The sequence below is a fragment of the Vicia villosa genome, unplaced genomic scaffold, assembly GCF_029867415.1.
Source record: "Vicia villosa cultivar HV-30 ecotype Madison, WI unplaced genomic scaffold, Vvil1.0 ctg.005049F_1_1, whole genome shotgun sequence".
Taxonomy (NCBI): Eukaryota; Viridiplantae; Streptophyta; class Magnoliopsida; order Fabales; family Fabaceae; genus Vicia; species Vicia villosa.
In genome coordinates, this window is record NW_026706563.1 from 112,763 (window position 1) to 127,349 (window position 14,587).

At 31.8% G+C, this 14,587-nt stretch overlaps 2 long non-coding RNA genes across 6 annotated transcripts; one reads left to right on the forward strand and one right to left on the reverse strand.

Annotated features, from left to right (window-relative positions):
* The first annotated feature begins 1,604 nt into the window (after nt 1–1,604).
* On the forward strand, nt 1,605–6,060 carry LOC131642453 (uncharacterized). 5 transcript variants are annotated; one of them, XR_009295900.1, is made up of 4 exons: nt 1,605–2,033; nt 2,219–2,972; nt 3,352–3,467; nt 3,971–6,060. It is a non-coding gene; the product is annotated as an uncharacterized LOC131642453 (long non-coding RNA). The 5 variants fall into 5 exon arrangements; XR_009295899.1 differs by having other exon boundaries at nt 1,609–2,321; nt 2,478–2,972; XR_009295901.1 differs by having other exon boundaries at nt 1,647–2,972; nt 3,971–4,578; nt 4,789–6,058.
* A 1,711-nt stretch (nt 6,061–7,771) lies between these two features.
* LOC131642454 (uncharacterized) lies at nt 7,772–13,857 on the reverse strand. Its single transcript, XR_009295902.1, has 3 exons — nt 13,714–13,857; nt 12,510–12,599; nt 7,772–11,728 (listed from the first exon to the last, which is right to left on the reverse strand). It is a non-coding gene; the product is annotated as an uncharacterized LOC131642454 (long non-coding RNA).
* Between the last annotated feature and the right edge of the window lie 730 nt (nt 13,858–14,587).

Genomic DNA, 14,587 nt, shown 5'->3' on the forward strand with positions numbered 1-14,587 from the left:
CTTGAATATATTTTCTTACAAGGATTTGACAACAAGTGAAGGTCAATACCACTAACACATTTAAGCATTGAGCTTCAACAACAAACTTCCCAATAACAGACCTGGACAACACTCTGAAACATAACCCTAAGATGATCTTGAATTCCAAGTCAAGGATGACTTAGTACAAATGACTCACTATGACATTGAGTCTTGATGTTTTCTATCGCCAAAGTCATTCACATCTTGCAAGTCTTCACCACACCTGGTTACCTTAACTATCCCCAATTGCTAACATCCTGGGTGGTCGTTAGCCACAACAGAATAATAGTAGAGGGTCACAATCTAAAAACAACATACATGAAAGAATAGACATATACAAGTACGACATAATGGATGTAACCACATGATATTTGTAACAACAAGAGAGATATAACCATACGATAGATATTACCACCATGACAGATATAACAACATGATATGTATAACCAATTCATCATTTATTTCCACACATAGAGCAATGCACACATATCCTAACTGCAGACCTATATGAGTGGTGATCGCCCAGCCAGTCGGGTTCCTCACCTGTGATCGCCCAGCCCGTCGGGTTCCTCACATGCATGAATTCCGGAATTTAACCTCTCCGCAGAGAGTCGTGATCACCACAGCCAGTCGGGTTCCTCACTAAAACGGGTGCTGCCTCACTAAACAGTGATCCAAACAGACACCGACTCAATAAAATCCCGCAGGATTAGGTGGGCTCGTCCTCTAGAGTCCTCACCTGGTGCAGTCCTCTCGACATACACGCAACTATGATATGCATGAGCACATATATGCAAATGCATCATAATATTTCTCAATAGTCAATTCATATACTCAACAAATCATATGAACTTACATAATCTTCACATATGTAATCATAACCACGAGTCAATTCATATATTTTCAACAAATCATATGAAAACACATTCACAAGTTTAGCATCACAGCAGAAACACACATCCCCATCCGGGCACACAATCATTCATACCAGCACATATGCATTCAATCATATATAATATCGTTAGAAAGTGCCCTTACCTTAGCAAGCTTCCAACACATTTAACTTACACTATGTGAGAACTATTTGCCACTCTATACGAAGTCTCTTGTCCGGTTCACACTCTGAACCTTTTTAAAATACACAATTTAATCAAGTTAATACAAACCTAATTACATCCATAATGAGAGATATACCTTGGTCATTTACTTAATTAATTAGGTTTAGATTTTATTACTCCCATTTTACTAACCTAATCATTTTATATTAAAAATATATCTTTTTAAATAGAAAATGATTTTTCTCTTAAAAGAATAATAAAATAGAAATTCAAAGAAGTTTCTAACACACCAGTTTAAAGTTAGTTATTATTTTGAGCAAAATATTGTGTCAAATACTTTGAATAAAAACATTGAAAAACGACTATAAATAAGTAAACAACTAAATAATATTTGATTGTAAATTTAGAATAATATTTATCAACTACCTAACTAAGAATTAAACATACCACCAAACACCCTAAATTACCCTTCATGACAAAAATAATTACCCTTAAAAAAGCCCTTTATTGTAATTTGCTAAATCAAAGTTTAATTTCCACCAATCATATTTCTCTATTCTTCCAAGTGGCACTCCCCTTTCAATATTTTTATTGGGTGTTTCCTAATATCCCTTGGATTTCACAATTTAGTGTTTTAACCGGGCAGACAATTTCTTCACTCATTTTGAATTTTGAAAACTGACTACTTGTCTCTCTTCCTCTCTTCTCGTCTCTCTTTCCCTCCCCCAACCCTAGCAGAACCAATACTTTCCCCTCATCTCTCTCATCAGATCTGGGAACCTCCACACTCCCTTCATCAACCTCGGCGTATTTTCAGACTCGTCGGAGGCACAGATTTTCATACTTTAATCAATATCACTTTCATTTCACTCTTCATCCCTCCAGACTTCTTCCTTGTCGCATAAACCCTTCAGAGCAAAATATCACCTCCAATTCAGCTGTCTCGGCCAAAAGGTAACATCGTTCTTCATCCCTTCCGAGTTCTTCCGTTTTACATCTTTCCTTCCTTCTTGGTGTTCACTTTTTAAGGGTAGTTTTTGTAAGTGCATCACATCCCCTTACTATCCTTTATCTTCATGTCTCTCTCTCAAAGAATTTTTGAATAATGTAAATTTCTGAAAGCAATATTTGAACATTAGACATATGAATCTCAAAGAAGGATAAATGAAAGTTGTGAGATGGTGAAGTTGCAACATGACATATCTATTCGTTGATTCTCGCAGTAGTGGAAAACAATAAGGGGTATGGTTTGATTTCTTATCATTACATCTTTCTTTGTTTTTTGAATCTCTTTTTTTATCCTATTGTCTTTAGATACTACAGGGAATACAAGACCGTCACCAGATTTTGATGATGAAGATTATTTTTTGAGTATCTTTTTTATCCTGTTGTCTTTAGATACTACAGGGAATACAAGACCATCACCAGATTTTGATGATGAAGATTATGACAATGATCCTTTTGCACCAAAGAACGTTACTTGTAATCTATTATGAAATTGTTGTATTTTGCTTAGTATATTATGGATTATGGTATTCTGTCAGGAAGTTGATTGTGTTGGTTTAATAGTTTATGAATACGTGATTATGGTATTTTGTCGGTTAGAGATTAGCAACAACTCTGTTTGGTTTTAGGTTTGAAATTGTAAAAACTGAATGTAATTAACGATTTAAATGATGTTCTTGCAGAGATTAGCAATGATGTTCTCGTAGGTTGAAAGAGTTTCTCTTAGAGATGACTTGCAGAGCTTTGTGCAGAATAATTTTTGAATAAATTTTAATGATGTTGTTTTTGTTGTAGACTATCAATCATGCTGCAATTTACACGCCGGCAGATTATAATACGCGGCCACTGGACACTATTTTCAGTAATTCCATTGATGTGATTCCAGTGGTGAGTTTTTTATTGATGCTTTTTGCATAGGAGTATTGAAATTGTTGGTGAAATTATGCATGCAGATTAAATTTTGCACGGAGAACAATTATCGTGCGATTCATTTTTCTACTTGTGAGGTCTTTGGGAAGACTATAGGTAGCTTTCTGCCTAGGAATATTGAAAGTTACCCGATTAACAAAATAGTTAGGGCTTAGTTGGATGCTTATTTTTAAAAAGTTAATCATTTGGTTGTATCTGAATTATTTCATGCTTTTGTTTCATTTAATGTGTATAGTCACTACCAAGGTTTTAAAAAACAGTTCATTACAGCGAAAATAAATCAAATGTCATTTTCTTAAATTTGTTTCTATACTTAACACAAATTTGCATGATGCAGGACCCCAATATTACATGCTCAATGAAGATGTGAGTCCTTGTATTTTTAGTCCAGTTTAGAAACAAATTGATGGTCTTATGCATGTGCAAAGCAAATGACAGACAGACTAATTTATGGTAAGCAAAAACTCCAGTTTTTCTTTTAATTGTGATATACGAAGCACTGATCTAGATACCAATTGAGGCTGTTTTGTTAATGATTGTAAGTTGAGAAGTGAACCTCCATATTTCACATTGAGCTTGGACCAATGTATATGCTATCATACCTCATGCAGGATATATATGTAGTGATTTGTGTGTATGGATGAAAACATTATTTATACTACTTTTTCTTATAACATAATTTTTTGTGTGATTATTTGACTATACATTTCATTATCAGGCCTTGATTATACTAGATTTAATGAAGGACATGCATTTGGATATTACGGTTATGTAAGCTTGTGGTATTCATATATTGACACATAATTGAGTTAGCGTTCTAATTTTAGCCTTAGGGAAGCTTTAATCAGTAAACACTCTGTATTTCCTTCTATTCGTATTACTTGTGAAACAAACTTTATTCGTATTACTTTTTATGGAACTCATGTTTACAGGTCTCATTTTCTTTTGTATTGCAGAAGTTTAAACTGTGTATGAAAATGGCAGCTCCTCAAATTTCCAGCATATTCATCAGGTGCACTTTTCAGGCCGAATTCTCTAATAAGCTTTAACATGAGAGGAATTTGCCCTTCAATACTGACTTGGCTTGCTCAGAATCAATACATCAACAGCTAAGGTTCCAATGCCACTAACACAAGATTAACTTGCTCTTTCCTTCTATGTCAATGCATTTTATTGGGGTTTTGATATGTTAGTAAAGTTAGACAAAACATTTGATAAAGCTCCTGGTTTTGGATGTGGCTTAAATCTGGAAATAAATGCATCACTTATCCTTATACTCATGAGTTTTTCTTTATGGCGAAGCTTCCAAAACCTCACGCCGAAAACTCATGTGTGCATATGTAAACGGTAAACCAAACATGACTTGAACATTATTCACCGCAAACAGATTCTTTTCTGACTTAGTAAGTCAAAACATCAACTTTCACAATACATTGACCTGATTGATCAGACAACGTTTGGGCATCAGTTCATCAAAAATGAGTTTGGTAAGATTCCAAGAGTTGGCTGGCAGATTGACCAGTTTGGCCATTCTGCTGTTCAGGCGTACTTGCTTGGAGCTGAGGTATGATATGTTATGTTATTGCTTCTTACTACTTGTCAATGTAACATGCTTGAATGCACTAGATTTGATCACTTGAAAATTAGAATACTATTATAACTTGAGTCATTGTACATTCGTATAAAAGTTGCACTGTGTCACTGAATTTTCAAGTTTTATCTATGTGATTGTGTCAATGCAGTTGCTAGGATTTGATTCCCTCTTTTTTGTTAGAATCGATTACCAAGATAGAGCCAAGCGATTAACGGAAAAAACTCTTGAGATTGTATGGTAGGGTTCCAAGTCTCTTGGTTCATCTTCACAAGGAAAGGTAATGAAACACTAGGAACATTCACTGCATCATAATAAGAACTGAGTTGAAGCAGCTTCATTGAGCTTTGTAAGAGTAAGCAAGAAAAGGTAAGAAGTAAGCAGCTTCATTTTGTTGCAATTCTGATATTGCAATGTACATGCTTCTGATACATATGGTACATTTAACATGAAACTATTATCAAGACGACATGGCTCATATACTATAATATCGTTGCATTTAAGCGGAGCTCTGGGTCGTGTTTAAATAAGATAAGGTTCGTCTCGGCTTAGGTAGTGGTGAAGTTGATTTTGTGCAAAAATGTGACATTGTCGAGATTTAGCTTGGGCTGTTGCAGGGTCTATTTTGTGCCAAAATGCGACATTGTCGAAAATCTGAAACATATTGGTTGTGATAGAACTTCTGCACAACGGACCGGCATGTTGGAACTAATTAAATCTAAAGTCTTAGGCGTTTATTGTGGTGTTTGGCAAATGATATGTGGCTTATTTATCTAATGATTATGAGTAAGAGGTGATTTTGCTTCCTTTCTAAATATTCAATTCGTGTTTAAATTTTCTGTTGTATTTTTGGTGCTGGAATAGTTCTTGTGGAGTTTGTGTATGTTGGCAATATGTTTGTGAACAATCCTTTATAACCGGTGCTCAATAACTCTAAATTTTTTTTAGTACATTATCATAATTTCAAGCAGAAATTAATACTATGTTTTTGTGCCTACATCTACTATACTTTAACATGAAGTCATCTGGTCTACTTTAACTATTTTATGCCATTGATTCATTTTAGTTGTGAGTGAGGAGAGGAGAATGTTTTAAATGTATATTCAAATGAAAAACTATTTTCTCGATACTTCATGTATAATAAAGCCAATATTGTATCGATTAACCGTCCTCGCAAAAATTAGTGTTTTATATTTATTCACGAAAGTTTACATTGTACTTGGTCTAGGTATTATATATTATTATATATAATGTCTTAAGTTTGGTTTTTAGATTATCATTAAAGTAATTGTGTGTGTGTTTGGTAACTGATGAAGTTCTAACTATCATCACTTTTTAAATTATAAAATATTAACTTTTGCATAAAATTAATTAATTAAATATATTATTATATTATATTGAAAATTATATTAAATTTTGTTAATAATTTGTGTTACACCTACAACTATTTATAGTTAATAAGAATTTTATTTCAATAATTTTTTTAATGAAATTTTTCATGTTAACAACAATATGTCAATAATAAAAATATATTATATACTATCATAATTGATAAATTACAATATTATTACAATGTTAAAAAAATAAAGAATTCTAAAAATTTAAATATATTTTTTAAACTAATTAATAAATTGATCATGATAAATATATTCTTTTTTATGAGAATAATATAAATATATTTTGACCACTCCAGATGTAATTGCCAATTATATCAATATGAATTGGATTATTTATTGATGCATATGTTATTGTTGTAAGTGATAAGATTTATAGCTTCTTTGTAGATATTCTATTGAAAAATTTAATTAAAGCAATTCAGAATAATGTTCCTTGAAATCTATTAAGATAAGACACAAACATTCAAATTTTTATTTTGTATTAATAATATAAATTTACAGTATTTTATTATTTTTAATAATATTTAACGAATGATTTAAGAAAGAGATAAATTTACCCGTGCGGGAGCACGGGTCTTGTACTAGTTAATTTATAATAAACAATTAAATATGCCATTTGAAATTGAATTTAAAATCACTAATATTATTAATTTTATTTCCAAAATAGTCATTGTATAAATTTATTTGTCATCCAGACAATTTTCGCCAAAAAGTAACTAAATATAACTTTAAATATATTTTTTCTTTTACTATAACTATAGTCTAATTAAATAAGAATAAATAACATATGTTATATTTACCCATCAAACTCATATTTCAAATATTTAAAAAATTTACAATTATTAAACGTTACTAACTTTAAAACATAAACAGAGTAGTAGATTTTTAAAGACAGGGTGTTAAAAGACAGAGGTGAGGTGAAAGAAAACATCCCAACCCAATAGAATTTTAGATCCAAATTAGAAGCTGTTATTAACTTTAAATCAAATTTAAAGAAAACCCAAATTATGGTCACCGTAGGTTCTAAAATTTTAAATATAATTATTAGCCACTTAACTTTGATTTATAGATTTGATTCTAATCTTCATCTTGAGTTTTAAACTTCAAATTAAAAACAAGTTAGATATATTTATATAGTGTCATAAATTAGTCTAAGGATGATGAGTTAATTAAATCTTTTTATTATAAATATTATACATAGAAGAAATTTTAATCTACTGTCAAGCCTTAACTTAAGTTATCATGAAATTCCAACTTTAACAAATTATTTGAATCACAACATACTGTCATCATAAGCTTCTAACCTTGCCTAGCTATAAGATAATATGAAAGATTGAAAATATTTGGTTACCTCAAGCTTTAATCTTTTCTTTAATCCTCTCTTAAATTGATCTACTAAAACTCTCTCAAAGATCATTCAAATCTCACAAGGTATTTAAGTAGATTGCAAGAAGAAGAAAAATATGAAGAGTGGAGAAGGGAGGTTCGGTTAACATAGAAGAAGAGAAAGACAATGTGAGAGGTGTTGATCATTGTTTTCTTAAATAGAGAATGTGAATGAATTATGGCCATTTGATCAAATGCTAAATCCATGTGTATTAAATCTCAACCCTTAATTCTCTCTACTCACAAACATTATAATAGTAATAAAACAACTAAAAATATCTAGATATTTTAGTTACCACTTGAAAGTGATACTTAGTAATTTTCTTAACTGATGCCATGATGCTACGTAAGAAAAAGACTTAGATTGCATTTTGTTAATCGAGATATACACATAAAAAAATACTCGGAACAAATAATAGTTGAACGCGCGTTTTATTAAAAAATAAAAATAAACATATTAAAATGATTAATGCGGAACGAAGTTTAATAATACAGACTGAAAATGATCAAAATCTTAAATAAAAATACTCGGTTAAATAGGCTCTAACACGTAAAAGTGTGACTGTAAATGGTGTAAAAAAATAAAACGAGCTTACCTACACGCTCTACGCGTAACATAGATTAATAAAATAATTTGGTACAAGTAAAAACTCGAAATATTTTGTCCGCTAATTATTCACACGTTGTCGAAGGTCAGTCTGTAAAACTCCGACTTAAAATTTTGACGCCGTAAAAATATTTTGCATGGATAATTAAAACTATAAGAAAATGATTCTAATATTAATAGAGTTTTGGTAACACTTCGACATGGTCTCAATAACTCTGTGTTATTTATAGACAATTAAAAATAATTGATAAAATAAAATAGCATTATACTATTTAATATTCTCAAATTCTAATTTACGCTAACGTACTTTTACGGGTCTTACATTACTACCCTCCTAAAAGAAGTTTCGTCCTCGAAACTTAAGGCAAGTGTAAAACCTCGACTAGTTATTACTACCACCATCACTAGCACGATCGTGCACTTATCGCAACCCTCTACAAATATGCACTGACTCAGACTCTAGATGTAAGGCTAGACATCACACTATGAGTTCAACACTCAAAACTAAGCTTAAAAGAACACATTCATAAATGACAAGTCCTCTAGGATTCTAGGTAAATGCTTAAACTCTCATAGTCACATTTCCACCTCCACGTCTCAACCCACTCCACTAGGTTTATGTGAAGTGGTGATCAACTATCCTCCTGATAGAATGCTTAATTAACTTTACACACTATCAACAAGACTCGTCTATTCCATTCAACATAATTCCATATACTATCAACAAGAGATTAAGGGTGATCAGTTCCTAAATTTTTCAGTAGGTAGCCAACAACCATGATGGTGGTACAAACTATCCTTGCTTAACAAAAATGGAATTCTTTGCAATTGTACTTAAAGTCATCTAAGGCATAAGGTCCTAACAATCCCTTCGAGGTCAACTAAATTTTTCCTCAATTTCTGGCTACTACAATCTCGTCATTGAGACATAATTGCCCAAAACATGTTACAACCTCCTTTACGCTCACTTAGCACAGAAAAATTGTTGAGTATCCTCAAAGCAGTAAACGCTAATACACCAGGTACAATCCAAACCGTTTCGCCCCAAATGAAACGGTCATCCACGTAGAGAACTTCACAACTTTGCCAATGTCCATAAATCCTTAGTTATTCATTTCATCTCATAATTGTGGTGATCTGTATATGTTCATATTCGAATTTCCTTCCAAATTACAATATTAATATTACCATCCCAACATCCGGTTGGTGATTGAAGCTCCCCAAATTTTCTTTCACATGCCAAAACTATGTCATCTACAAGACACAAATTCACTTTACACCAGTCTTAAACTATTGTATCATACTCTAACGCAACCCTTATTTCCAAATCATTACCTAGCTTATCCTTGTGTACCATGACATGAAATGTCCCCCTCTGTTGACGACTATTGTTGACACACTACGTCTTTCGTGTTATCCTATACCCTCTTCCAAACTCATTTGAGTTTCTTTCCTCTCACTATTAAATTCTTTTTTTCTTGAAAGAGCTTGTTTCCCAAACAAACCTTAAATAATATAAGTCGCATTTCCAACATTTTTTTTTCCTTTATAAATTCACCATCTCGATTCCAATTGTAAGTTTCCTTCTGGACACAAATACATTATTCAGTACCCTTGTGATATATGATGTTAAACTTCAAAGTTATTCTCTATCCATTTATACCACTTCTTAAATCTCTACTTTAAGTATGAGCGCAACCTCATCATCTATAACATAAATTCTTGATGTAGTGCTCAATCTCCTTTTCATTTCCTATTAAGGTATATCAATGTAGTCTTTCTCACAACTCCTTTTTAACTTTAACAATCAAACAACAAGGTTGTCAACCCCTCTATTAAAATGCGAGTTACCTCCATCGTTCCTTGATCGCATACAACTTCAATCTTCCTTTGCGACCGACCATCTTTTCTATATCCCAACTCCAAGGACCCTCATACTAGATCTTCATCGATCATCTAAAAATTTAGAACTTCAAAATTTCATCAATCAACCGCCTAGAGTTGTTTCCCAACACATCATAACCTTTATCTTGTCAATTGCAAAAAACATCTTAATTATCGTGACTATCCAAAGATCATAATATTATTTTATAACACAACTCAATCTTTCCTGCATAAGTTCTTACTAATCATCCTTGCACATCTATTCACTAATCAATTTCTTATTCATTTCTAACTTTCACTAAGGTGCCAACCAACATATTTTTCGAAATCTAACGCTCTAAAAATTATTCCTCCAAATTCCTAGTAAGTCTCCAAACATTGTCGTCCATGACTTGAATAATTTAACCCTTGCCCATTCCAACTCTTATGATCACTTAAATTCATGGTGTTACTTTTACCTTCATCTCATATCAACTTTTTTACTCATTATATCCCGAACTACGTATAGATCATCACTTATCTAGGTAATACTTAGTTTCCTACCTTTAATCATCACATGATTCTTCCTTAATACATTTAATTACATATCTAACATAAGAAACCAACTTCAACCTTTCAGATACCTGCCAAAAGTATAATTGTTATCTAACTTCCCTGGTTCGATCACTTTTAACGCTCAACACCTATTTTCTTCCTAGAGAAGACGCTTCATTGATATCCAAGTATTATAATTATTTCCAATTGACATCCGTATCTGCTCTTAAATTCCAAAGTGATAAAATATGCTTAATAGTCAATAAGCTTCATCTCATCTCATTCTGATCTCACCAGAATGAACATCCAATAATTTTTCTACAAAGGTTCCCCCAAATAAGGTTCTAACTTGAAACTATTTGTAAGCTTGACTTCCATTGGTCCCTATTCAACATTTGTGAGTGACGAGAACAAACACAACCTCTAATCTATAGAGTCACTACAGAAATACCTTTTAGTTCTTACTCGCTTCAATCTTGCTCCCTCTAGACTAACACATCCAAAGAATTCAGATACATATGTCGACCAAAGTCGACTAATGCTCTAGGGTTTTAACTATCCTTCTTACTAAAGTAGTATAGGGTTCATTAACTTCAGTTAAGAAATAATCGATTACCTAAGCATATACGTTCTTGACTCAAGACACAAAACATATAAAACATAGGACTACAAATATTTACTCCCACTAAACCCGACACTTGATCAGCTTAGGACACATGACTCACAACCCCTTAGCGAAATCTACCGCCGAGCTCTGATACCACAATGTAACACCCCGATTTTTAACAGCGAGAGTGTATTTTTTTTCTTTTTAAAACAACAAAGTATTTAGAATATGATCATCTTTTAAACAAATCAGAGTAAAGTTTTGTATGACAATGATCATAATACAATACCTCTTTTATAAATTGTTTTCTCAATTAAAGGTTTAAGAACACAATTAAACATACTGTCTAAAAGAACATAATGACAACCTGTCTAAATATTTTCCATAACTAGGACCAAAGAAATGCCCATGGTTATAAAATATTAGACCACTTGAATATATTTTCTTACAAGGATTTGACAACAAGTGAAGGTCAATACCACTAACACATTTAAGCATTGAGCTTCAACAACAAACTTCCCAATAACAGACCTGGACAACACTCTGAAACATAACCCTAAGATGATCTTGAATTCCAAGTCAAGGATGACTTAGTACAAATGACTCACTATGACATTGAGTCTTGATGTTTTCTATCGCCAAAGTCATTCACATCTTGCAAGTCTTCACCACACCTGGTTACCTTAACTATCCCCAATTGCTAACATCCTGGGTGGTCGTTAGCCACAACAGAATAATAGTAGAGGGTCACAATCTAAAAACAACATACATGAAAGAATAGACATATACAAGTACGACATAATGGATGTAACCACATGATATTTGTAACAACAAGAGAGATATAACCATACGATAGATATTACCACCATGACAGATATAACAACATGATATGTATAACCAATTCATCATTTATTTCCACACATAGAGCAATGCACACATATCCTAAATGCAGACCTATATGAGTGGTGATCGCCCAGCCAGTCGGGTTCCTCACTTGTGATCGCCCAGCCCGTCGGGTTCCTCACATGCATGAATTCCGGAATTTAACCTCTCCGCAGAGAGTCGTGATCACCACAGCCAGTCGGGTTCCTCACTAAAACGGGTGCTGCCTCACTAAACAGTGATCCAAACAGACACCGACTCAATAAAATCCCGCAGGATTAGGTGGGCTCGTCCTCTAGAGTCCTCACCTGGTGCAGTCCTCTCGACATACACGCAACTATGATATGCATGAGCACATATATGCAAATGCATCATAATATTTCTCAATAGTCAATTCATATACTCAACAAATCATATGAACTTACATAATCTTCACATATGTAATCATAACCACGAGTCAATTCATATATTTTCAACAAATCATATGAAAACACATTCACAAGTTTAGCATCACAGCAGAAACACACATCCCCATCCGGGCACACAATCATTCATACCAGCACATATGCATTCAATCATATATAATATCATTAGAAAGTGCCCTTACCTTAGCAAGCTTCCAACACATTTAACTTACACTACGTGAGAACTATTTGCCACTCTATACGAAGTCTCTTGTCCGGTTCACACTCTGAACCTTTTTAAAATACACAATTTAATCAAGTTAATACAAACCTAATTACATCCATAATGAGAGATATACCTTGGTCATTTACCTAATTAATTAGGTTTAGATTTTATTACTCCCATTTTACTAACCTAATCATTTTATATTAAAAATATATCTTTTTAAATAGAAAATGATTTTTCTCTTAAAAGAATAATAAAATAGAAATTCAAAGAAGTTTCTAACACACCAGTTTAAAGTTAGTTATTATTTTGAGCAAAATATTGTGTCAAATACTTTGAATAAAAACATTGAAAAACGACTATAAATAAGTAAACAACTAAATAATATTTGATTGTAAATTTAGAATAATATTTATTAATTTATAATAAACAATTAAATATGCCATTTGAAATTGAATTTAAAATCACTAATATTATTAATTTTATTTCCAAAATAGTCATTGTATAAATTTATTTGTCATCCAGACAATTTTCGCCAAAAAGTAACTAAATATAACTTTAAATATATTTTTTCTTTTACTATAACTATAGTCTAATTAAATAAGAATAAATAACATATGTTATATTTACCCATCAAACTCATATTTCAAATATTTAAAAAATTTACAATTATTAAACGTTACTAACTTTAAAACATAAACAGAGTAGTAGATTTTTAAAGACAGGGTGTTAAAAGACAGAGGTGAGGTGAAAGAAAACATCCCAACCCAATAGAATTTTAGATCCAAATTAGAAGCTGTTATTAACTTTAAATCAAATTTAAAGAAAACCCAAATTATGGTCACCGTAGGTTCTAAAATTTTAAATATAATTATTAGCCACTTAACTTTGATTTATAGATTTGATTCTAATCTTCATCTTGAGTTTTAAACTTCAAATTAAAAACAAGTTAGATATATTTATATAGTGTCATAAATTAGTCTAAGGATGATGAGTTAATTAAATCTTTTAATTATAAATATTATACATAGAAGAAATTTTAATCTACTGTCAAGCCTTAACTTAAGTTATCATGAAATTCCAACTTTAACAAATTATTTGAATCACAACATACTGTCATCATAAGCTTCTAACCTTGCCTAGCTATAAGATAATATGAAAGATTGAAAATATTTGGTTACCTCAAGCTTTAATCTTTTCTTTAATCCTCTCTTAAATTGATCTACTAAAACTCTCTCAAAGATCATTCAAATCTCACAAGATATTTAAGTAGATTGCAAGAAGAAGAAAAATATGAAGAGTGGAGAAGGGAGGTTCGGTTAACATAGAAGAAGAGAAAGACAATGTGAGAGGTGTTGATCATTGTTTTCTTAAATAGAGAATGTGAATGAATTATGGCCATTTGATCAAATGCTAAATCCATGTGTATTAAATCTCAACCCTTAATTCTCTCTACTCACAAACATTATAATAGTAATAAAACAACTAAAAATATCTAGATATTTTAGTTACCACTTGAAAGTGATACTTAGTAATTTTCTTAACTGATGCCATGATGCTACGTAAGAAAAAGACTTAGATTGCATTTTGTTAATCGAGATATACACATAAAAAAATACTCGGAACAAATAATAGTTGAACGCGCGTTTTATTAAAAAATAAAAATAAACATATTAAAATGATTAATGCGGAACGAAGTTTAATAATACAGACTGAAAATGATCAAAATCTTAAATAAAAATACTCGGTTAAACAGGCTCTAACACGTAAAAGTGTGACTGTAAATGGTGTAAAAAAATAAAACGAGCTTACCTACACGCTCTACGCGTAACATAGATTAATAAAATAATTTGGTACAAGTAAAAACTCGAAATATTTTGTCCGCTAATTATTCACACGGTGTCGAAGGTCAGTCTGTAAAACTCCGACTTAAAATTTTGACGCCGTAAAAATATTTTGCATGGATAATTAAAACTATAAGAAAATGATTCCAATATTAATAGAGTTTTGGTAACACTTCGACATGGTCTCAATAACTCTGTGTTATTTATAGAC